Source organism: Lonchura striata, chromosome 5, assembly GCF_046129695.1.
Source record: "Lonchura striata isolate bLonStr1 chromosome 5, bLonStr1.mat, whole genome shotgun sequence".
NCBI lineage: Eukaryota > Metazoa > Chordata > Aves > Passeriformes > Estrildidae > Lonchura > Lonchura striata.
This window is the reverse complement of record NC_134607.1, coordinates 58,000,410-58,025,729: the sequence shown is the minus strand read 5'-3', so window position 1 is coordinate 58,025,729 and position 25,320 is coordinate 58,000,410. Positions and strand designations below refer to the sequence as shown.

General features: G+C 45.7%; 1 protein-coding gene across 9 annotated transcripts in view; it reads right to left on the bottom strand.

The window, feature by feature from the left end:
- The window catches only part of TCF20 (transcription factor 20), a 140,826-nt gene that overhangs the window by 66,550 nt on the left and 48,956 nt on the right, over positions 1–25,320 (bottom strand). The window contains exon 1 of one of the 9 annotated variants that reach the window (XM_021552790.3): positions 15,140–15,248. The exons of 6 other annotated variants lie outside the window; for them this stretch is intronic. The gene's annotated coding sequence lies outside the window, so the exon portion shown is untranslated. Of the gene's footprint in view, positions 1–4,440; positions 4,461–9,736; positions 9,890–15,139; positions 15,249–25,320 lie in introns of those variants that run through there. 2 more of the 9 variants (XM_021552789.3, XM_077783617.1) reach the window with 2 other exon arrangements.

The following is a 25,320-nucleotide window of genomic DNA, read 5'->3' as shown; positions in this document are numbered from 1 at the left end:
CCTCAGCCCCCCTGGCCGCGCACCGCCAGCCCAGAGCCTCTCGGAACATCAGAAGTTGGCACTGCCAGCCCTCCGAGTCCCCCCGGCTTTGTATTTGGGAGTCTGGGGTGTCTAGTTGCACTTTTGTGCTGGAGAGATAATTCAGCTTTTTTCAGATCATTCACTAGTTTTTGGGTTTGAGAGCAAGAGGGCAAGGAGGCTGGTGGATGGGGCAGCTGTAGAGCAAGGATGCAGTGCCTGTCAAATCATCACCTCCTTCATTTAAGTCCGTATGCCAGCAAAGGAAGCTCTATATGACATTACAGTTTCCTCCATCTGCCACTCAGAACATTTCACATGAAAACACAGTCTGTAAAGCTCAAGTGCTGGGCAGAGAAAGCTCAGGCAGGATTTAAAATTTGCTTTGCCAGGAACTTAACTGAGCAGATATGACACTTGCAATAACTGCCCTGTTTCCCAAGCTTTGTTTCCCAGATCCTCAGCAAGGCGTACTCCAAGAGAAGGCCTCTGCTCAGAGCTCATCCAAAAGGCAATGAACTGCTGAGAAGGACTGTGTTGTAAGCATAGCCAGTTGACAGCTTCACTGATGGCTCCTCCACAGGTGACTTGCTTTTTATGAAAAATAAATACAAACCACCACATCTCATACCATGCATTATCTGTCAAAAAGAATTTGGAGGCTGGCTGAAATTCCACCTAGATAAGCCTAAAATTATGCCAGCAGTCTGGGGAAAACAACCAGAGCAGACAACAATTACATGTGCTTCTACCATTTGTCTTTCAAGTTAACAATTTGTGGGTGTTAGGGACTCCCCAGCTGCTGGTCAGGCAATCGTGCATCCGGAGCATCTAGGAAAGACTTGCCTGCTCCTCTGCTCACTCGTCTTAAAACTTGAGAGGCACTGGCTCCTTTCTGAGGCGAGTCTACTGCTGTGATCTATGCCTTGTCTCCTTCAGATGAGAATGCTGCGATGTGCTCCGCATCAGCTCCCTGGAAATTGCAGCTGGAGCACACAGGCGCTGCCTTATTGCGAACTCTGGTTGTACTGTGCGCCCTTCTCTCCTCGGCACTGGCTGCCCATTCACAGGTGGTGTTTCGAGCACAGTGCTTTGCTCACACGAGGTGGAGGTCATCACTTCCTTCGCCCGGAGAAGAGGCTCCGACAGCACATTCACCGTGACAAACCGCGAGGTTGCTCTCCTCAGAAACAGCCTTAATCTTGTTGACTGCCATGGCATGCTAAGAGCTTGGTTAGAGCAGCGCTCCCACTGGGGATCCAGGACTGAAATAAAAGCTGTAATGGGGTGGGGGAACTCGATAAGATTTTTATAATTTGGTTTTCCATTATCTGTTTTCTGATTTTGAAGTGAAGTATCAATTGAGGTCAATCCTTTATGTAGATTTATAAGGTAGGAGTGCTTAGAGCACTCTAACTTAAGCTAAACTTGAACTTACCTTAAAGTAAAACCCTTTGGTATATATAAAAACATGTCAGCATGGCTTATCTAGATAAGCTTGTTATAACAAGATATTTTTTACCTAATGTCTAAAATGAAGTTGCAGCATAAATAGCAGAAGTTTTGTAAAATGCTCAAAAATGCGTATAAAAATATAAGGACAGCAACCACTCCCAAGTCAAACACTTCTCAAAGGACCAAAAATAAATGAATTCACAGAGTTAAATATCTGAATCTCTAGTCTGCTGCAGAGCAGCATTTCCCATCTCCGTTATGACTACTCTGTAGGTGTTACAAGGGAAATAAAACAGCATTTTCTTTTTAAAATATTTAGAAGCTTGAAAACTATATGGCTGATTTTGAAGGATGAAGTTTTAAAAGAGCTCATGATACAAATGCAGGCAATTGTCACACCGTTGTCAGCTGTTGCATTACAGTAGGCATCACTGGTAATACATAGGTCAAGTTAAGTGCAGAATGTAAACAAAATTATCAAAACTATATTAGTTAAATATCACACAAGTAGAGACGCCATATCCTTTGCAGCTTTCCAAGTGATATATCAGGGCTTCAACGTACAACCCCACTGAGCTTAATGGATAATTTAATTCTCTCAGAAACTAATTTTTGGCTGTCTGCAGACTCCAGATGAAAAACCACTGTCATTAGTACACCTTGTTCACATTGCCAAGTTCTCCTTTGCCACTGAACATTTCATTTTCTTTCTAGGAGAAAGAAATTCAACCTTCTGACTTGGCCATTCAGTGACATCTACCTTCTTGACCACTGTCAGTTCCACAAAAAAAAAATTGTTATATATAAAACATTACCAGGACTAATGACAAAAGTAACCTCATCATATTAGGGCTACAAATCACACACACACGATCAGGGTGGAAATCTAACACCCATGCAAGCCTTCCTACTTCAGGGTAAAGTACCCAGTTGCATCATATGCTCTCACCCTTCAATTCTGAAAAGAAGAAAAAACCCTGAGGATTTAAAGCCAAAAATGGTTACCAAAAAAAAACAACCAAAACCAAAACAATAAAAAAGTCCCAACCACAAAAAAAATTAAAAATCACCTAAAAACAATTTTAAAAACCCATAAAGGATCAATTTTACAATCAATACAACAAACAGGTTTGAATGTAAATTTCCAGCAAATACATTCCATCATCCAAGAGTAAGTGCTATAAATTCAGCAGATGTGCTACACTACCGTTGTAAGAAAGATTGAAGTCTCTGCTTTTAGTGTAAGAAAATCAGCTTGGCCATAATCGTACAGAGCCACCATGGTACTACCACAGCAGAAACTTTCCAAATCCTACCCACTTTCTCCCTGAAATCCTCCCTGCCGTCTCCTAATCAAAATGCTTTTGAGGCTAGAGGCACAAATAAGGCAGGAAAATGGCCTCAAGACTTGGCACCCGCTTCTATGATGGATGGGCGATTCTGAGCAGAATAAAATCCCCTGAGTAGCCTTCTGGGTTAGTGCCACTGCTCCCACCGGTGCTGCTGTCATTACACACATGCAAGCAACGCTGCATCTTACTGCACATGAACACTGCAATGGCTAAAGCAAACGTTCTTCCCTGTTATGCCTTAATGTAAGGCTTATCTTGCACTTCCCTTTCCCCCCACTCACAGATCCCAGCGAAAAATTGTCCTTCTGACCCCAAGGGGACTGACAAATGGAGATGGAGAGTCTCCTTCTGTCTTTGAGGTCACCACTTCTGATCTAGCCATAATTCAGTAATTACTCAGTTTGTGTGGCTCTCCAGAAGCATACATTAGCAGCTTGGAGGGGGAACAGAAGGATGACACCACTCCTGACCTCAACCACCTCTCATCTTCACACGCTCCCTGAGCTCCCTCTGCCTGGAAGAGGGGAGGACAGTAAGTGATGCAGGAGGGGAATTGAGAACAAATTTGCAGGTAACATAGGCTGGAAAGGCTCTGAGCACCCGCCCCAGTGTTTGTTAGAGCAAACATGATTTCTGAATGCAGCTGGTGCAGTCCTCTGAGAGACCTCTTCTTTACAAAAGGTTTCACTGTTGATGCAGCACTAGGAAGGTGAAGCCTCCACGGAGTCAGGCACACAGATTTCTCACAGCCATGGCACCCGTCCCCTCGAAGTATTACCCTTATCCTAATCTCTTCCCCTGCTACACAATTTCATGTAATGCACAGGCTCACCACTGCACTTTTACAGCTTTCATCTAGAGGCTCTTAGATGCTATGGGAATGGGCATTAGTGACTACCTTGAAGATAGATAATACAAAACATGACAGCAAGATTGGGCACCTACAGGTCACGCAACCCGGGACTGAAACTGGTATTCACGGTGAGACAGCTACATCTTTAAGCAAGTGTAAAGCAAGGGCAGCTCACCTGTTTCTCTTTCTCTAGGAACAACATCAGCATGGCTACATTCATTAACATTTCCTACCTCTCTTCCTACCCAGGCCAAGGATTTCCCATACCTTCCTCCTATTTTTTTAACACTTAACTTCAGATAAAAGTGTTACATCTGAACCTACACAAGGGAGAAGCAGTATCAGACATCTCCCAAGAAACTGCAGCAAAGACAGAGAGGGCTCTCCTCTCATTAATTCAGTGATATTTAACTTTTCCTCTTAAGACTATTGAAGGATCTGTGCTTGCTGGAAAATATTTTTGACAAGCATAGATTTTTCAGTAAACTGGTGGTCATGTCTTGGGTGCATCACTTGGAAGTTGCTCTTCTCCAGACACTGGGAATGTCTCCATAAGCAATAGTGTTAAGTCCTACAGCCCCTTCCTGCAATAGAACAACTGGATTGAAAGACTTTGGAGCATCTCAGAGGAAGGAAAATGATAAAGCAGCTAAAGGTAGGTAGTGTGAATCATAGCAGGAAAAAAATTAAAACACTGCAACACTTCTGCCTTTTCATCTTCCCATTACAAAGAGCTGATTCATGAAAATAAGATCTTTGTACCTTAAGACCTCCTCTGCCTCTTCTGCTTCTTCCTTTTGCTTCCTGCCAAAAAGCTGCTTCTGGCAGAATAGAATTAGTTGCTGTGAAAGTGATCTTGATGCTGCAGACAAAAGAATCTGAGTCCAGCAGAAAAAGCGAGAAACAACAGAAGCTGAACTTTTAAGGAAAAGCCAATCAAATTTCCATGCAGATGCCCAGAGTAATAAAGGTGGAAATTAAAACAGAAAGCCATACAAATGTGATTCTCCAGCAAGACTGTCTCCAACAAGGCAGAAAAGTCCATCAATAAATCTTCATTATCTGAATTGCTAAGCATATCTAAATAAAAGTAGAAATTCAAATATTAGAACTTGTCTTTTTAAATTATCTTACATAAAACCAGCTCTGCCTTGCCTGAACATGTTTTACAGAAAGGGATTTTTTTTCTCTCTTATTTCTGCTAGCCCTTTACAGAGGTTTCATTTGCTGGGGTGGCTTTTTCTGCCTATGGGGAAGTGGGAATTTCTGGGCTTAACAAGCGCAAATCCCCATGACATATAGTTCCAAATTTTAGAGGCAACTAAGGTTTTGATTCTTACTTTGCTCCCTGTTGGCTTCCTCCCTGATGTATGTAATAGCTGTTGGATCTCAGCTGTTCCAACAGGAGAGGAAAAAAAGGTCCCTGAAGGAACAGCTTTAGTTCTTCCAGTCACCTTGCTGCTACCACACTCCAGAATTCCAGGCACATGAAACACCACATAAGAACAGCTTGCAGCAACAAGAGGCCAATGCAGAAAGCATCGGACTGGATCAAAACCAAGAGAGTCTTCTACATTCATCTGGTAAGAAGTCTGTACTTATATTGGGTAGTAGAAACCTAAGGGTCCACTGAAGATAGACATTGCAAGAAATCTCATTAACTTCTTGTCATAGAGATCAACTTCTGTGCTTTTTTTTTTTTGTTGTTATTCTCTGGTCCTGATTCATCTGAGAGATTGGTTTATTGAAAATATTTTTAAGGTTCCACCACAGTTTACTTACATATCTCCTCTTGCTAACAAAACATGAGGGGAAAAAAACCTACTTCAAACACAACCACTTTAATTACTTTGTATCTTGAGACTCACTGAGGTTTATTCAATGCTCAAACATTCTAATTCTACATTTTAAAAGTTATTCATGTCTTATTCTAGTGCCCTGCATTAGTTTAAAGTTGCACTCAAAACCAAATCAGGATAGGGCACATGAGAAGATATAGAATTTACAACTTTTAATGCAACATATTCCACTATTTATGAATGCTACGGACACATTTGGGGATGGGGAACAGCAGCATATTTTCATTCACATTACCTAACCCAGGTGATGAAAATGCTTTAAAAGCAATTAGGTAACAAACACAAAGACACAACGGTCCTCAGCTAAGAAATGAGTCCTTAATTTTTAAAGGCTGGACAAATCTATCTTTAGAGAGTCCAAGCCATGTAGTAAAATCTTAAGTAACTTGGTTTTGTTTCAAGATTTGAGATATTCTTCCAGTTGCCTAATTAAGTGCAGGTTTAAACTAACAAAACCTCTGCTTACATATCATGGCTTTCATCATTCCTCTTGAAATTATCTTCTGCAGATGGGAATCCTGCTGGCACTCACATTTGTCCTGAGAGATGATTAGGACTGAAGGTCTCGCATTTAACTTCTGTAAATGTGCTGTGAGTAAGTAGACCTAAACAAAATAGTATCAGTTCCATTAGGGCTCGGAAAATAAGGTAAGCACTTCTTAGGACAGCAGAGGCAAGAACAGATACCTCAGCAAGCACAGTTCATGTCTACCTACCGACTCAGTAAGTCTCCACTGGTTTTAGCAAGTTCAGGAAATAGCCCAAACTTCCAAATAAGAAACAAAATATCCCAACACTGACACTTTCAATGAGAAGCACCAGCATTTGGCGGGGGGTTTGGGCTGCAGTACTCAATGCTATCCTCCTGACAACCGGGGCGGAACCTAGGTTTCACGATGAGGCACTGGTTACATTGGTGGAGAGAAAGTATTTCACCGGGATTAAATTTCACACACCCTGGGGTACCTACCCCCAGCTCAAGGATCCCCTCATCAGGGCCAAGCCTTTTCATAGCAGGGTGTATAATGTGAGAGAAGAAATTACTACTCTTCCCCAAAAGTAACAACTCTTGCAGTGTGATTCATTCCACAGGCTAAAGATCAAGGCGTCGGCTTACTCCTAATACTGATGAAAAAGGGCAGTCAGCCTATTTATAATCAGCTAGCATTATCTCCTCTCGAGAAACAGTAACTCAGCAGCTAGCCTCAGGTGATAAGTAGGGGGTTTCCTTAACAGTCCTTTTCATTGGGACACTAGTTAAAAAAAAAAAAAAAAAAAAAAAAAAAAAAAACACCACACACACACACAAAAAAAAAACATGTAGAAAAGAAAGACAAAAAGCAGTTGTGGTTACAAGAAAGGGAACATCTTAACAGAAGCAGGGGCAGAGGGAACTAATTAACGCTTTCAGCTCGTGCCCCTTCACCACTGCATGGAAATTCTTTTCTGATACACACATTGCCTGCCTAGGGCTTTTTGAGAGACCCTTGCACACATCCTCACTGATTACTTCCCCTACTCAGGGAGACAGACTGTCCTTTACCCTAAATGCTTTTATCCTCTTGATGAGGTCTCTTACCCAGCTGGATCCTGCTTCCTTCTCCCACTGCAATCTCTGAACCTAAGAGAAGACACCTGGGGACCTTCCACTTTGCTTAGGGAAGAGATTTAATCCTTTCATGTCCTAGCATGGGGCTGAAGTGATGCACATCTCCCCCCAACCTGAACACCTACAGTTACAGTCCTGGGTGACGGATGTCTCCAGCTGAAGAAAAATCAAAGGAAAGGGTTTTCTCCACTATTTGCTGCTCTTTTAAAAGCAGGTGTAGATAAAGAATTGAGGAAAGCCCCGTAGGGGATAATGCTGCCATACCCAGATTTTAATGAGGCTTAAAATCTCTTCTGTATCTAACCTTAGCTAAATCACATCCCCAATGTCCTCTGCCCTCAGTTTTGCAGGGTGCATTTCACTCATTGCTCCCCACCTCCCAGACTCACACGCAGTGTCCAGTGCCACTTGGTCACCCCCACTTCTGCTCTCGCTAATGCCAGAGGTCCGAAGGAGGATGCCTCAATGGTTCTTCTGACTAAATTCTCCAAGTGGCCTGTGGAAGGATTCTATATTTCATTTCCCAGGCAAGCTAGGTAGTGACTCAGACAAGCCAAGAGACAGTACTCTGCACAGACAACAATTTTTATCTTCAAAGTGCTTTACAAACTTGTAAATCCTTACTTCCCCCCTGAGAGAAAAAAAAGAAGGGGGAAAAAAAAATCCCTAAACATCACCATTGTGATGGAAAAGAGATGCAAAAATGCCTAAAAGTTCTTTCCTGTTGGAGCAGAGGCAGAGGAGTCCTGGGGTGCAGCAGCACTTTGGGTTTGACGCTGTTTGTGGCTTTTACACCAAAGACCTGGATTCAAATCCTGTTTCACATCATTCCAGTAGGACAGAGACTCTTAAGCTGTGGCCAGCAGGTCCCTTCCCCAAGGGCCGTGGAGCTGGAGCTCTGAGAAGCAGGTGGCAGTATATGGGTGTCTTCCAAGAATCCACTTGCCTGTTCAGACTGCAAAAGTGCTGCACAATTAATTATACATCTGTGCTACAAAAGATCAACTCTATAACTGCAGGGGGTGCTATTCATCAGCCTTGAAACGTATTGGCAGAGGACAGCCAGGGTCCAGTAGTTGAAATAAAGAAATAAATAACTACAAAAGCAGGAGGTGCTCTGGGTCTTTAGGAGTGAAGTGCAGCAGCAGGACCCAAGTGACCCGGGAACGGAGAGAAGCCTGGCCCTGAAGACAGTCGGGATGCAGCGCTTTTCACAGGAGCTTCAGGAATCAGAGCAGCAGAGAAGCCACCGGTCATCGGGGTGATCAGGGTGACATACGTAGGCAGAGCGGTGGCAGCAAGGAGCCTGCCTGACACCTGCCCTTTTCGTTTCTCAGCCCTCCCCTTTCATGGAGGCAACAAAACACCACATTCCCAGTAGTGAGAATCCAGTCCGAAGTGGCTTCACCAAAGGGTGAATTCAGAAGGACCCTCTTTCGCTAATCCCTTTCTTTTGAAGCCCTCCTTTCCTGGAGCAGGCATTTAGCAAGTACAAATACACCACAACATCAGGCATCCTTCCACTGTCACTCTCCACTATCCTTCCTCCTCCAGACACGCACACTAACACAAAATGACGGCTTCCTCAACAGACTGAATGAGCAAAGCCCTCGCACTGATCCTTAATTGTCTGCACTTTACTCTCTTGCTCCAGTCATATTATATCACAAAACTCAAAGCAGCCCACCCACTGCCCCCGTCTTTGTCCAAAATCTCAAGTGAACAGTAAATTTGACACAGGGGAAAAAATTACCAAAGAAGGGAGGGGCAAGCTAACCCCCCACTTCCCCCCCATTTTCCTCCTCCCCTTTTTTTTTTTTAATTTTTATTTTTTAAAAATATTTTTTAGGTTGCTGTTTGCTGGTGCACCCACATTGCTATTGTGCAGCTGTCAGTTAAAAAAACAACAATCACCAACACCCCCCCCCCCAAAAAAAAGAATTAAGACATTAAAGAAGAAATCATATCTCACAGCCCTTGAGAATGTGACCCTGAGGCCTTGCCCTTCTCCCTCCTGATGCACCCACATATCACGGGGGAATGGCAGGCCCCCTCCCTATCCACCCCCGTGCTACTCTGAGCCTGCAGAGCAAGGGAAGAAAAAAAAAAAAAAAAAACAAAAAAAACCAAAAGCCAACCACATCCAAAACCAAAACAAAATAAATGTTTAAAAAAATCATCAACGAGAAATACATGGGGAAGAAAATAGGGAGGGGGACACCTCTCCCCCCGGCATATGCATAAACCCCATAACCCATTTATGTCGGTCTCGCAGGAGCCAGACTGCAGCGAGCAGCCAACAGCTGGGGCCTTTGAAAAGGGACAAGGCGAGCGGCTCGCCGTGCCCAGCCACGCCGGGCTCCGGCTGCCCCGCCGCCCCCGCCCCCCGCCCGCAGCCCCCCACCCGCCGCGGGCACCCCGGGTGGGCACGGCGGCGTCGCGGGGGCGGGTGACACGCACGGGGCGCCGCAGACACACGGCCGCCACCGCCGCCGCCGCGCGTGGTCGGCGAGAGCTGGCCTCTGCAGGGCAATTTTCCACTCTCAACTTTCAGGGAGAGGGAGAGAGAGATAAAGCCCATTTACTGTACCTTTCTGGCATCTTTCTCAGCTTTCCCTGCTGCTTCTCCCCACCCCCTTCCGATTTATCTCAGCTACTGGTTTTATAAACCGAGAGGGTGGAGGGGGGGAGGGAAGAGGAGAGGAGGGGGCTTTTTTTCTCTTCTCTCAGCCTCGTCTGCACCTTCTGCTTTGAGCCCGCCGGTGAAGTCACAAGACCGAGTCTCTGACATCACACAGAGCCCACAAACGCCGGATTGTGACTTCACTGCAGGGTAGAACAGGGAGGAATAGGAGAGGGGAGGGGAAAAGGCTCTTATTCAAACACATATCTGCAGTAGTAACAAAGGGAACTCAGGAAATGGCTGGCCAAGAAAATGGCTTTTTTTTTTTTTTTTTTTAATAAATCATACTCCTTTTTTTGTTGTGGGTTTGGGTTTTTTTTGGTGGCTTTTCTTCACAAATAAACTTTGTGACCACAGTGGAAATACCTTCTAAAAGTGGCCTGGGCAGGACAGACAGCAAGCGCCAGTCCAGGCGCCATCCTCCAGCGCAGCACAGGCACCAGCAGCCCTTCTGGGACAGTGCACCTGCCATGGCCCCTCTGGACCTGCTGGGACTGGAGCAGGATGAGGTGCTGCGGTGAAGATCAAGGGGTGGCAGCGGCCACAGGAGAGGCTCAGGGGGCACAGTAGAGGGGATGGCACAGTAAGGACAGAAAGAGGCAGATGCTCTGGGTTGTGCCCGAGACACACAGGGAAGGCAGCACTGAGAGCCACCGGGCAAGCAGGGCCACGCAGAGTGAACACAACTCTGTGCCAGAGCCCTGGGAGCTGTGGGCCGGGCAGAGGTAAGGCTCAGCAGTGGGCACTTGGGGTTTCTTCCCCACACCTGAGGATCTGAAATCACTACTAAACTACAATTTGAGAAAAAGCAGTCAGAGTAAAGGTAACAGAGTTGTATGTAAGGCCTAAGCAAGGCAATAGGGAAAAGAGTGGAGTTTTTGATCCCCTAGTGTATTTTTAGGTTTTAGGTGCCCTGGGGAGGGGAAGACAGACTGGGGTAGATGAAAGAAAGGCCAGGAGACTTTGATGTACTCCCAATACAATGCAATGCTCGGATGTTGCTCTGGGAGCAAAAGCTGATGATATAAGACTTCTGCAGTCATTTCTGAAATGGAGCCTAGAAGAAAAAAAAGGCTTATTAAGTAGCTATTAGCTTAATGTGACCTGGAAAGTTGTAAGATTTGGGGCTTTTTTTTTAATTGTTTATTCAGCTGGTATATTTTTTTAACATCAATTTCTCAAAATTTAACACCACCTCAAACATGTCAGTAAATAAGCCCAAAAAAAAAAAAATCTGTTCTTTGTGTTTAAAATGTGTTGGTTTTTTTTTTTTTTTTTCACCTTTTGAAGCAAGGCAGCTCAAACACACTGTGCTAATCATGCTGGAAGGCCAGGAATTCAGAGGAATAAGTCAAGGGCACAGCCAAGAGAAATTAAAAATAAATTTTAAAAAATTAAACTGTGCTAATTGCAGATGCTATATTTATGAAGTTACTGGAACTGCAGAGCCAAAAGGAAGACAGCTTGTGATCCACACAGTGTGTCCAGTCCTCTCTCTAACCTCCATCCATGCCCTCATCAAGAGCTACAAACTAATTCCCATCACCATGTCGACCTGGAAGGGAGGAGAAAACAGCACTACCATGGTAGCTTGCCCCTTTCCACAACCTGCCAGTGAGGCAGGAGGGAAATCTGTATGTGGAGCGAGTGAGAAGTGAGGAGGAAGCAATCCAGATCCCTGCCATGAACCAGCTGGCAAGTACATTCCCAACTTGCTACTGCTGGATGGTGGGAGCACCCATGAGTGCCTGTGGTGCCCCAGAGGGCTGGCACCAGCACTGGAAACCCAAGACACTTGTCAGAAACTTTTGTACCCCAGCAGCTCTATGTGCTTCCAGCATAAAATCCAGGCATCCAGAAGATGGTCTTCCAGGTTGGAGTTGCTCCACGGCCAAAGCCTCTGTTCCCACATCAGCTCTGAATCCCAGTGCCTTAGGGCATCATCCCAGCCCTGGCACAGCCACTGTGTTAGGGAAGATTTCCCCTGTTGTTTTACAGTGTCTCCATGCCAGTACAGCAATAAACCAGGCTGAAATGGATGGAATAAACTCTCCTGCCTCTGCTCGTGAGAGGGAGGGAAAAGGTATGAATTGCAAGCAGGGAGGTCCCCATCCAATCTCATATCTTTCAGCACGTCTTGCTCCTTGTATGGCCATAACTTTACTACCATTTTTATATCAACTCCTTTAATTTTTTTATCTACTTTTTCCCACCCTGCTGACTGCATGAGAGGAAACCTCCATGTTTATCCCACTCTTCCTCTCTTGGGGAATCTCACTCAACCTACCTGTGGCAGGGAGGCAACATGGCTGCCAACATGCCAGAATGCAAGGTGAGGAGGTGAATGGGGGAGAAAGGGAGGCACAGGCATTTGCTGGGAAGAGGAGAAAAGAAGGGGGAAAGAGCAAGGAATCTAACACATACACACCGACTAGCATGGGCTTGCTCCAGCTTGGCCCACGATGCAATTACCTGACTTGGAGGCTGGCCAAGCCTCCCAGGTTAAGTCCCTCTGCTCTTGTGCAAAATGCTGTCAGAGCTGTCGGGACTGTGAATACTCAGGGCACCAGCAGCATGCCTCAACCAAAAAGGAAAAAGGGAAAAAAAAAAAGAACAGAGACAGGGCAGGGACTGAATGGGCTTATTTTCACACAACTGCAATTGTTTTGTTGATGCGGAAAGGTAATTAAAAAAAGTTCTGATTTCAAACGTGCCACAGAATTCCCAGAGCCCGGAGGCTGCTGCTTAGAGGCAGATTAATCACACTGAATTCTCCATCTAGATATTGCATGCACTCCAAACTCCCACCGCTAATAGCTCTAATATTCTCCTCAGCGTGTGCATGCTGCTGGTGTTATGTTCCAGGAATATTAATTCCCCAACTCGAGCTCCTTTTGCTTGCGCATGTACCCTAAAGGCTTGCTGCCGGGCACTGGGAGATTATGGAAAAGAGAAAACAGGGCTAGAGGAGAACCAGGGTGCAAAGGTACTGGCTGCAACTCCTCAAGGAAAGTCATTAATGTTCTTTGGATAAGCAAGCCATCCAAATAAAATCTACCTGAAGGCCAAGTTCTTTAAACAAAGACAGCTAACTACACACACACAAGATGGTTGAAATTAAAATGAGCTCCCAGTGCTGGCTTTGTGTTACCCGTTCCCACTACCCTGAGACTTGCTCAGAATCTCAGTCCTGTTAACTGTGAGCTCTGAACTAGCAGTTTCTTCTTCTGGTGTCTTCCCCCAGCCCCCTTACACCTAAGCAAGATTTCATGCATCTAAAACTCTTGCTGCCACACAGCAGTAAGAGTGAAAATATAGCAGGTTGTAGCACTTTACACAACAAGTCCCCTCTATCCCTAGCAAAACTGACAGGCCAGGGGGTCTATGGTCCAGCTGAAGGCATCCCCAAGATCCTCATTCCACACAGAAAACAGGAAAGGAGAAGGCGAAGGCAGGAGGGAAAATATTTTTTCTCTGCATTCAACTAACTGCCATTCCTGATAAGCAAGCCAGAGTTGTGTGTGATCTATATATATGGCCAAAAGGCCAGCTGCTAAGCTTTAAAACCAATGCACGCTTGCGAAGTACATTTAAGATGCCTATGATGTAATTTTCAAAGCTGCTAAATGCCCAATGCTTCTAGTGCTGTTCAGCAAAGACTGCAGGTAGTCACCAGATTAAAACAGTTCCATAAAATTGGCTATACCAGGACTCTGGAAATTACCAGAAGAGACCTCAAAAACGGATGGTGCTGGTCATGCTTCCATTTAGTAGGATTACTTGCTTGACAAAAAGCTGTCATCGGCATGATTTTCTTTGTCAAGCAGTCAAAATATGTATCTCCATGTAATATAAATTATGTCAGTCCTGGAAAATCAAAAGGGGTTTGTCCCTTTTGTTGCCAGTGTTTCTGATAAGCGAACCAGCATGATTTCTGAGTCACAGGTTAAACTGGATGTTCAGACCATCCCATCAGCTGTTCTCACAGCTGAGAACACCTTACCTAGTCTCTGGACTAAAATCTGTAACACCACAGGTGCACAGGCATAGGTGGTGGCCCTCTCCATAATCATGGCAGGTCAAAAAGAAAAGTCATATCTTTATGGCTAAATATTTCACAGAGGGCTGTTGTTGCTTGGAGAGAAAAGGATAGCAATGCTTTTGAAGCTTATTTTTCTTGCTATCTGTACCACGCAGGTCTACAATCATACGTGCACCTTGAACTCTCAGCCAATTCCTTAAACTTGGCTTCTGCTGCAGGGAGAGAAAGGACAGGACTCCAACTGAGGCACTGTCTGTGTAGGCCCTTGGGACTTAACTCTGCTGTAGTGGGCAGGGAGAAGCATGGGCTTCCTCCACTGTGATAAACCAAGGCACTGCCAACACTCTGTGTAGCTTAGGTGCAAATCTGTGATCCTCTTTCTCTCTTTATGCACAAAGAATGAAATTGATAGCAAAGCTGACATCTAAATCCTCAATATTGCACACCTGAGATAACCCCAGGTGGTTTTGTTTTTCAAACTCAAATATACAAGACCGGAGAAAGACAGAAGGATTTCAACCCTTGTCAAACCCTGTCGCCAGCTCCCTGAGTTACAGATCTGTGAACTCTTACACAGGATGAGGGCTCTTAGCTTTTATCTCCCTGTGCAGTGTGTGTCCTCAGCCCTTTGCAAACAGATGTTTTGCCCTCTGAAAAGGAATAGACGGGGGAAAAGAGCACGAGCACAGGGGAAAGAGAGAGAGAGAGAGAGAGAGCGCACGAGCAAGAATGCTGTCTGCAGATGTCAATCAGGACTTCAGTCTAGGTCTAGCCTGCCAGTCCTGCAAAAGGAGGATACATGAATTTTCTAGTTGGATAGTCAGTGTTATCAAACAAGAAAATTGTGAGGTTTAGATTGTAATGCAGTCTCACATTCAGTAAAAAGGCCTTGCTACGTGGAGATGATGTGGGACTGAGGAGCCTATTCCTAGCACCTTAAAAATTATAATTTCACTACAAATAACCCAAATGCAATGGTCAAAAATAGTACAGCATTTCAGACCATTTTTGTAGAGCATGGTAGTATTTGGCAAAGGGAAAGTGATTGTAGGTAGAATACTGTCAGGTTTGGGGAAAGCTTTCTCTGCATTTAAAAAATTATATGAAGGAAAATATTCTTGGGAATGAAGCCTAATGATTACATGTATATAGAGTGTCATCTCTATCTTGGCATTTAACAAAAATCAACTCCCCCATGCCAACACCCTCCCCTCCAGCCACCCACCCTGATATTCTTCTTCACCACTTCCCACCCATTAACCCAGTACCTGCAGTGCAGTGTTCAAGTGGGACTGGCGGAGCTGCTGCCGCTGTCATCTCCTCGGAGCTGGCAGTCACCTGCCAATCTCGCCCCCACTTCCTCCTCCCTCCTGCTCCCCCCCACCCCTCGTCAGTGCAGCTTTCCCTGGGGATAGATCTCTCTCCCCCCCACTCCAGCAGCCTCACAAATAACTACTGTTAACTCAGTAATATCCCTCTCCATGGTTTTTTAATTACCAGCCTTCCACAGGGCACGAGACTCACACGTACAGGGAGAAACGGGCCAGAGAGGCAGGCTAGCAACAGGGCGTCGGAGAGTTTGGGCTGATGTGGGCTTCAGCCGAGAGACGGCTCCTTGTGCTGGAGGAGGCTGGCACAGGCAGCGTGCAAACCCCGCGGGACACTGCCACCCTGGGCACGGACACACGTCATGTGCCACTGTGCTTAGGGAGAGGGGACTTGGTCCTGGCAAGGGCCGGTGTGGAAAGCTGCTCCTACAGGACAAGGGGATGTGCTGCAACACCAGCTGAGGAAGCATCATCCAGGACATATTTGTTTATACAGTATTTTAAATGGGAACCAGAAAAAGCGGGGGAGGGGAGAAAAGAATAAAAAAAATCAGGTGCATTTCTGTCTGTGAATCTTCACCAAATACGTCTCTCTTTTCACATATGAAAAGGCCTTTTTTTCCCCTTTGCAAGACAATAATGTTATTTCACCTTTTTTTGTGTGAAAATTCATCACTCTGTGGCCTGAGGCTTTTTCTTAGCCTTTTATTAAATGGACACGGCTTACTGAACTTTCAGACAACCTCTCCACCTAGTATTTGTTTGTTCACACCCATTTACACTCTCTTGATTTTTAACACGTCTGAATAAGGTTTATTTTTTTAAACACTCGTTAATGAAGTTTTATCTGAATAGTCATAAGCCTATTAGTGCACAAGTTGTGCATCAAATTCCCCCTCCCCCCTAGAGGTTAAACAAGACCAGAAATCCTTTTGTATTTGAAATAACACGCTGAGAAGAAAAGAAGCAAAGAAGGATAAAAAAGCCCAAGCCCCCCATTAGATCCCTTTTAATTCAAAAAGAGACACCAGAAAAGGGGCATAATGCAAGGCACTTTCCCCCTTTTCCCCCTCTTCATTCTTCTCCTCCCTCCTTTGTAGGTCACCTTTACTGTGATTACATTGATGCTTCAAGTCTTCATTTGCTTAAATAAAGGAGTAAGTTCAACACCCCAATCAGGTAACCACTGTACTCCAGGCAGGCAGTGAACGGGGAGGGACATGCAGGAAGGGAGGCACCCTGCCTAAGGTGAGCACTGGGTCCTCAACACACAAGTGGGACTGGGGGGTGTTCCCTGGGAAAAAGCAGGTGCTTTTGGAAGAGAACAAGTTTGACAGCATGGCACCGAAAACGAGTGGAAGGGGAGGAGACAGACATGCACTGCTGAGGGATGGACCTGATGCTGGCCTCTGCACCCTGAGAAGGGCTGAGGGCAGCAGTCGAGGGGAAGAGCATGGCACTCGTGGCCTAGAAGTCCTTTGGCAGCTGCCCCTCCATCCCGGCAAACCATCCTGGCAGACGAGAGAGCCCCCGCTCCCCCGAAATAAACAGCAGCCTTCCCAATGCTTCATTAAACTAACACAGCTTCCCGCCATTGCCCCGGCAACCGACACAGGCCTCCTGTTTGCCAGCTGGGGGAATTAAAGGAAGCCTGGCAGCCAGCCCCTGGCTCCTCCAAAAGCTCCCCTTACACAGTCAGAAAGCATCCCCTGGCAGGGGAGGGGACCAGGTGGCTCCCAAGGTGCCAGCTGAGATGGGGGAGTCCTGCCCACCCCCACTCTTGCAAGCTACAGTCCCCAGAGGGCCAAGGACCCTGCCACTGCCACCAGCACTGCTGCTGGAAGGCAACACAAAGCTGGAGGGTTGCCAATATGGTCCCCGAACTGGAAAAGGACTGAATAACCTCTGGATGGTCCAATAGCGCAAAGGTGGACACTACTCCCCTCCACAGCATCACTTCTGTCCAAATGTGATCAATAGTTCACATTAATTAGCAACACATTCCTCTTGCTGCCCAACCACCAGCTGAGTGAAAAAAAATGCATCCTCTTGTCCCTGTTTTTTCTTAAACTACATATACTGTGGGATAAGCCTTAGCATGACCCCCACTCCCTTCAGTCGCTTGGTGGATGCAGAAGGCGCCACAGACCACCAGCTGCCCCACCCTTTGCTGCTCACCCTTAGAGAAAGAGTTTCAGGAAAAGTTCCAAATGGAGCTGAATTGTACCAGCCTGTGAATGCCCTCCTGCTCTTCTACCTGTTCTCAATCCATCCGTTCAAAACAAGTAGATGGGCCCTTCAGCCAAGGCAGAGACACCCCTCCACACATCCTCAGCAAAAGAGCTCTGCCCAGATCCCAAAATCAGACCTGCTGGGCTGGCATAGATGCAATATACCAGCTGCTTCCAGCACCTTCTTCCCACCACTGTTTCAGGCCACTGAAACCAAAAAAGAAGCTTGGCAGATTGGTGAGGAGAGGAAAACATCTCACTTCAAAACAGCAATGAATGAAGCACTACTATTCACTTGCTTGGGCATTCACATCTGTTTTCTCCTGTTTTCCATGACTACTGGCTGTGAGCAGAGGTCTCACAGGGAGGAGCATTAAGTATTTATTTCAGCTCTTGGTTTGTTAGCTTCTGATGCCACCAATGTGTTTGATTCTGCTTGAAAAACTACACTGCTTTTTTTATTTTTAATCCAGGGATCCCAAAACAACCATACAAAGGTACCTCCAATCTCCCCAACAACAGCCTAGCTTTCTGTAGCTCTGCAGCACACATTTCATAACAAACTTCACTCTGTCTGGAGAGACCCATTTCAGTCCCACGTCTGAACAATCTATGCCCTACTCCTCTCTTATTTTGTGATGATATTTAGCTTTGTGAAATACTACTTAGCTACATTTAGAACAATTAAGGGGAAAAAGGAGGAAAATAAAGAAATTAGTACATTCCAGATTCTGGCCACAGCTCTGCATCGCATGAGGAAGTGGGATGTGGAAAATGTGGAGCTGTTTAAAAGCATTCAATAACACTCTCTAGCAATCTTGCAGGGGCAAACATAAAGGTAGTGAGTCCAAGCAGCCTTAGAAAAATTAGCTCAGTGATTTCACCTCACTGACAGAAGACAGCACTGTAGTTAAAGGTGTCTGAGCAAATCTTGAGCAGAGGGAAACAGGGGTAGGATAATACAATCAAACACCTTCCTTCAGTGCAAAGCTCTCAAAAAGAAGTGTTACAGACTGTGAAAGGGGCATCTTTAAGGTTAAAGGGACTGTAAATTATAGGGAGGAATACTGCCTTATCTTTGATGAGGGATGTAGAGAAAAGGGGACACTTTCCCCTGCTTGCAGGAGAAATTAAAAGGGGAAGATGTGAGTGCAGACCACTGCAGGTAATAGCCATTGGACTGAGGAGCCTGGTAAAAAGTTATAGGCCTGCCAGTGGTCCTGGTTTAGCCCTGTCTCCTTCTCTGGAAGTTTTTGATATTCTCAGCTGGTATGGGGCTCTGACCTCACAAAAAATCTCATACATACACACAGAAAAAAAAGGCAGGTTCCTATTTCTTAAGCTTTTCTTTACAGCAATAAAAGTCATATCCTGGAGATTTAAAACCAAATGCTTTCCCCAAACGTTTTCCCCAAGAGAAAGCCAAATTATATTTTTATTTGTTTGGGTTTTTTTTCCCTTTCGGGTATTGCTGAGGTGTGGAAGGAGAGGTGGCTGACAAGTCCTGAGGCAAAGAGAGACCTGCAACAACAATCGGGACTGGTCCATGCCCTGTCCCCATCTCAACTGGGAAGCACTTGCAGCCTGCTGTTGCCAAACCTACCTTTATTCTTTCCATTCTCCTCACTAATTAAACCTTCAGACAGGTCTGTCTCTCCTCCCACCTGGACTAGTTCAACTCTCTGCTTTCACATTTTTTTTCATTCTTCTCCAGACCCAGGAGATTTAAGTTTCTCAAGTCTTAAAATTCCCGGAGGATGGGGTGGGTAAGGAGCGGTCTCTTGGCTCAGGCGAAACACGGTCCCCCCCTGGCTGCCCTCCTCTGGGACTGGTTTTCCGAGCAGAAGAGATCGCTGTCAGCGAGCCAAAGGCGCGCAGGGCTAGGGGAGGTGCTGGTCTCCGTGTGCACACCGCGTCCTCCTTCCTCACTGCTGCCATACATGATTAATCATCCCTGAGACACGCCTGCTGCTTTCCTCTGGCTCTCCAACAACCACAACAGCGGCGGCGGCAGCAGCTGAGAGCACAGAGACCTCCTCAGGTTCCCGGCCCCAGCCCAGCGAGCGTTTCCCAGCGGGGACCTCTGATCCTCGTACTCATCTCTCCCGCACATGCCGGTCCTGCCTCACGGCCTCGCAATCAATCGTTCCCCTCCCCCCATTTTCAAACTCGGCTCATCTCCCACCCCTCCCCCCCCCCCCTCCATCTGTGTCTAATTGCATTTCATCTGTAGTCATTCTCTGGAAAACTCACCGGGAAGGTGTCCAGGAGACTAGCACAAGCTTAAACACGCGCTTGACACGGGGAGCCGGGGAGCAGCCCGCCGCTCCGCTGGGCTGGATCGGGGGCCCGAGGGAGCTGGTCCTCTCAGCAGCCCACCCCTCTCCTCCCTGCTCCCGGCCCCGGCAGGGGATGCGGTGCCTGCCAGCGGGCGGGGGGCTGGCAGCTGGAGAGAGGCGGCAGGCAGCCAGGAAGGGTCGGTGAGAGCCAGTGGGGCAGAGGTGAGGCTGCTCAGATGCCAGCTCCTGCTCCACCGCGGGAAGCACTTGCTCCCCTCCTTCCTCCGCCGAGCACCGTCGGCCTCCCCGTGGGCTCTGCCAAGGCAGCGTGGGGCAAAGGCAGGGGAGAGGCGAGGTCCCACCGGTACGACCTGCCCCAGCGTGATCCGGAGGCTCCCCTGGCTTCTGGCTCTGCAGAACGATGTCCCCATCCCCACACAGGCTCTCTCCGCTTCCATCACCGATGCTCCTGCCTTGACCGGGGCACACTTAAGCCCGACACGTCCCAGCTGTGTCTGCTATGGCACGTGCATCCCTGCTGGTCTCACAGCCCCACAGTCCCACCCCATCACCTTGCTGCTGCTCTGATCCTGCACGGCCTCCTGTAAAATCCAAACATTTCCCGAGGCTTGCTCACCCTGGGAAGGGAGCGATAAGCTGGGTTCTGAGCGGATGGCACACTGGGCACTGCACACTGACTCATGCTGTAGCCACTCTTATTCAACACTGCCAGAGGAAGCAGCTCAGCTCTTAACTGCATATGAAAAATGCCCACACAGAAGAGTCAAGAACAGCGGGGGAGCCATAAACTCACACCCCAGCGTACTGCATGCCAACTTCCTTGCATCAGCAAGCGTAAGTGCCAGTGGTTTTACATTGAAAGCAAGGTTTCCTCCTGGAGAGGGGGACCCTGAATGTAGGCTATTTTAAGGTTTTAGACCTTAGAGAGAAGATCTACAGTCCAAGGGCTGGGTACAGACCACAAGTTCATTTCACATAGGCCGGAGCCACCTGACTTCACACATCACTATTGGATAATGTGAAGCTGTGGACTGATGCCCAAAAGCCCAGCTTGGTTCTCACCAAGGGGAAAGCTCACTACCTTTTCCACAAAGAGTCAGTCCTCCAGCTGTGGGAGGATAGGGAATAAAATACTAACCTATATAACACCACCTTCAGCTTTGTCCATTTGCAGCCAAAACTCTAAATATAAAAATTCACAGTTCAGATGAGGGTGACAGATTTATTGCAGTAGGACAGTAACATAGATGCAGACTAAACTTTTCCCATTTCTTTCTGCCATCAGCTCAACAAGCAGATCTGCTTCTTTCCAGACTATTCAGAGAATAGTGATTACATCCAGGTAAATCCCAGGCTTTTCCTTTCACTTGCCTTCCATTGACAATGGTTATCCACCAAAATCAATTTAAGAGCTATCGACACAGAAATAAGCAATTGAGTTACCACAATTAACAAGTTACCATTTGCCAGCTGAGTCACAGTAACACTGAATCAAGCAACCTCCTGATAGCTTAGGCAAACATTTTAGTACTTACTGCAATGAAGAAAGATCACAGAGTCAAACTACTATAGCCCAAGTGATAATTTATAATCTTATTGTGGTAAATAAACTTGCTGGCGATCGTCTGTTCATATGTTTTGCTCTGCCATTATCACACAAAGTAAAATCTCGATTCCACCACATGCCACAAGCCAAGTGAAATCCTGCAGTACAATTGCAATACAGTTTGCAGTGAAGATGCAAAAAACCCCCTACATTTCTATCCTTCTAAACCCCTTCTCAAGACAATTATCCTAATGAAAAATGAAGCTGTTCACCTCCGCAGGCCAATTCAACACAAAAATATGTAAATGTATCTTTAAATAAGCACAAAAATCATCCTGCCTTTTTCCTCATTCTTCCTGAGTATTGGACACTGAACCAAGAATCTGAGAAGCCTGGATTTACTTCCCAGTTTTAATACAGACTTTCTGCACCATCTCAAACTGCACAACACAGTTCTTTATTAAGCTATAAAATGGGGGTGCTACTACTTTGGACACAAAGCAAGGTGAAATACATGCACCAGTACTTGTAAAAAGCTCTATATAAAAAACAAGGGTTGCACAAATAACCAAACAGAAATATACACATCAGATTTACCTCTGTCCCAGAACTCTAACTCTGTAAGGTAGTCTACAGAGAAGGGTATTTCCCTGATACTTTCCCATCTAAAGCAAATGAATACCTGAGAGAGAACAGACAGCACTCCATCTGCAAATGAATTTTACCTGCTTTCAATGCCAGTTCAGAGACAGAGTATGCTGGGAATAAATAAAATCCATTACAAGACGACAATTTATGACAAATGAGATCAACACATGGACTGAGGACCATTGAATAGGTTCCACCATACACAGCAAGATGACAGAAGCTACCATCACCCTTACAAACTCTTGCAGAGGTCAGTTGGGCAAGACAGAAACTTACCTGTTCTCCCACTGCAAGTGGCACTCTGCTCCCTGTCAACACACATCCTCCCCACTGGCAGAGGAAGTTTTTACTGGCACTGTCTGAACTGTATAGTCACAGTGCAATGCCTGTCAACCCTGTCTCATCAGCACAGTTCTCCTTATCAGAGAAGGGATGCACAATAGGGAAGGAGAATTACGTACACATAAGCAGTGTTTCTCTGACGCTCAGCATAAAAATCTAATCAAAATTGTACCAGAATGGTGATGTGAAAAGCACCCTGCCAAGTCAGTAATAAATATAAAATTCATATCTTACATTTTCACAATGTATCACCTCTCATTCCACAGTACTTTATGCATTGTTGGGACTCAGATGAATCCCCAAATCAGAACAGATTTGTATTGGAATCTCACATTTTTGTTGGCTTCACATTCATTCAAATTACAGCCCTAAGCAAGAGGAGGATAACAGACACTTAAAATGGCCCCTTGAATGCGGCAGCAGCCATTTTAAATGGGCCCCATCTCCTTCCAGCCACCAGACTGGTTCCTGAAGATCATCTTCCACCCACCCCTCACTCCTCCATGAGGTCCTGTTTCCCCTTCCATCCACTCTGTGGCAGAGGAAAGACAAAGTGGTTACTTCAGCATGCATACACAGCAGTTTCTCCCCAGTAGGCCCAATTGAGAATATCCTAAATCCAAACACAAACCATCTAATTTTGGAGATTGCAGCCACCAAAACCTGAGTGAGCCTCAGGCTTAAAGACAATAAACCCTTATCTTCTTGGTTTTCACCCTTCCCAAGCAATACCACTGCACGGGTATTACACACAGCATCACACAGATCAAGAACTCTGGAAGAGTTAACCAATCAGCAGTAATAACAGCTTTTCCTTTTTCTGAAGACTTTGTGAACTGGGAGAAAAGTAGAGATCCCAAAGAGTGAAAAGTCATAATCTACCTCCCTGTGGCTCATTATCTTAACACACATTACTAAATCCTTCCTGACAGATGCATTTGCCAACTACTCTGATGGGAACACTGAACAGTGCCATTCTTTCTTGTCCTATCAATATGGCTATACGACAAAACGGCTCTGATTTTTGTCCCAAGGTTTCACTTTCTGAAAGACAGATGCATAAAAGACAGAAGGTGTTAGAAAACGTGAGGAACACCACCAGTGTTAATAGCAGTAGGTACCTTAAGACATAAATGCTGATTGTAGTCCTTCAGGCATACCATACATAATCACTGCATGTCTAAGTAGGAAAAGCATCTTCTAAATGCTCAGCTAAGACTAAGGTGTCTAAACAAAGCTTAGGTTTTCATGACTGTTCAAAAGCCTTGAGCACTAGCTGTTCAGTTCTAAATTCTGATGTTGCCTCTATCAAGCCACAGGTGATCTCAAACTCCTCTGCCTCATCACTAGTGGTAGCACAGCTAACTCAAGACAGCTGCAGTGGAATGCCTTGTAAGGTTTCCCTTCTATCAGTAAGGTTTTGGAGATCTTAATATTTTTCATAGTCATATCTATTCACTTCTTGGGGCACTGACTACAAACCAAGTTGGAAGGAAAAACCCCTTGGAAGCCATAATAATATGAATGGCTTAAAGTCCATTAAAGCAAGAAAAAAGGAGCTAGTAATACTTGGAGATGCTTCCAAAAAGCATTACATAATAAAGGTAGGAGTCTTCTGTAGCTCCAATTACATTTATCTGCATCTACAGTGATGAAATCAGGACAGTTATTTCACCTCTGGCAGCAGCAACACAGCTGCAACACACACAAGAATCGGCTCCTGACATTAAAAAACACCCTCACCCTTCCACAATGCCATTTAGCTTTACAACAAAACGATAAACTATGCATCATTTGTCTTCCTTTTTCTAGTACAGATAAGGCCCTAGAACAGCATCACCTAAACTGTGGTCCATAGGTCACTGATGGCCTGTGAAGCAGAATAGGCAGTCAGTGCAGTGCCCTGTCTGCAAGCAACACTCTCTAAGCCACAGCACCCAGTAAAACTGCCTGTGCATTGCCCTGTGCCATTTTTCTCCTTATAAACTTTGCATGTTTTTATGCTTGCATGACAGATAAGCATTTACATCTACATGTAAACCATTGTCCAGAGGACATCTGTTTTTACAGGGCAAGGGGAAGAGATAGTATGAGACCCTTCCTGAGAGAACCAGCCATCACACCTGAACCATCAGCATTTGGTACTCAGAGCCATTGCAGTGACACAGGCACAGGAGATGCAGGATGCAGTCTCCTGAAGAAAACTGTTGTGACAGAGCTACTTCTGGGTACAGGTGGACACTGCTGGAAGCAAATAGCTGCACTTGCTGCATGTGCTTACTGTATTATTAGCAGTTTCTAGAGCTGACAATCCTCAAATTATTTTGGTTGCAACCATACCAGAAAGCTAGTATTTAACTCTGGGCTAAACCTGCTCAATAAAACCTCATGACAAAATAAAGGTTGCAGAAGAGCAACAAGTGCATTATCAAGAAGCAGAAATTATTTACAAACACAAAGACTAAATAAGAGATCTCGCTAAGCAATGGCCAATGAGCCAGGACCCAAACTGCCTACAGAGCTCTGAGAAGCACAAACTAAAAAGAGGGTCATTCAGTGCCACCTGAGTATTCAACACAACCTGACTGTTGCTGCATGGAGAAAAGAGGACAAATCACCTTAACAGGAGACATAGTCTTGTCTTCTCAGGAAAACATTGGGAATGCAATCACTCAGGACAGCTAAAACGAAATTGAACGCAAACACCAGAAAACACATGGAAGGAACTATCACATCTACTGGATTTTGATCATGCGTGGAGCTAGGTAATCAGATTAGTGGGGTGAGGGGGGTGTTGTTGCTGGCTAAAGGATATTTAATTCCACAGCTAAACTGAAACTTACTCTTCACATCCACCTCGCTTGTGTCTAACCAGGCTCCAGTGTGGGTCAGTCCCTGTCACACAGGACTGTGACACTCCTGTACCTACAGTGGAGTGAAAGAGGCTTCAGGTAGAACCTCCATTCTTGACTCTGCCAGGATAATCAAATAACCCTGCTAAATCAGACTAGTTGTTTGTTTTGCTTAATTACTTCAACAAGTAATTAGTATTTT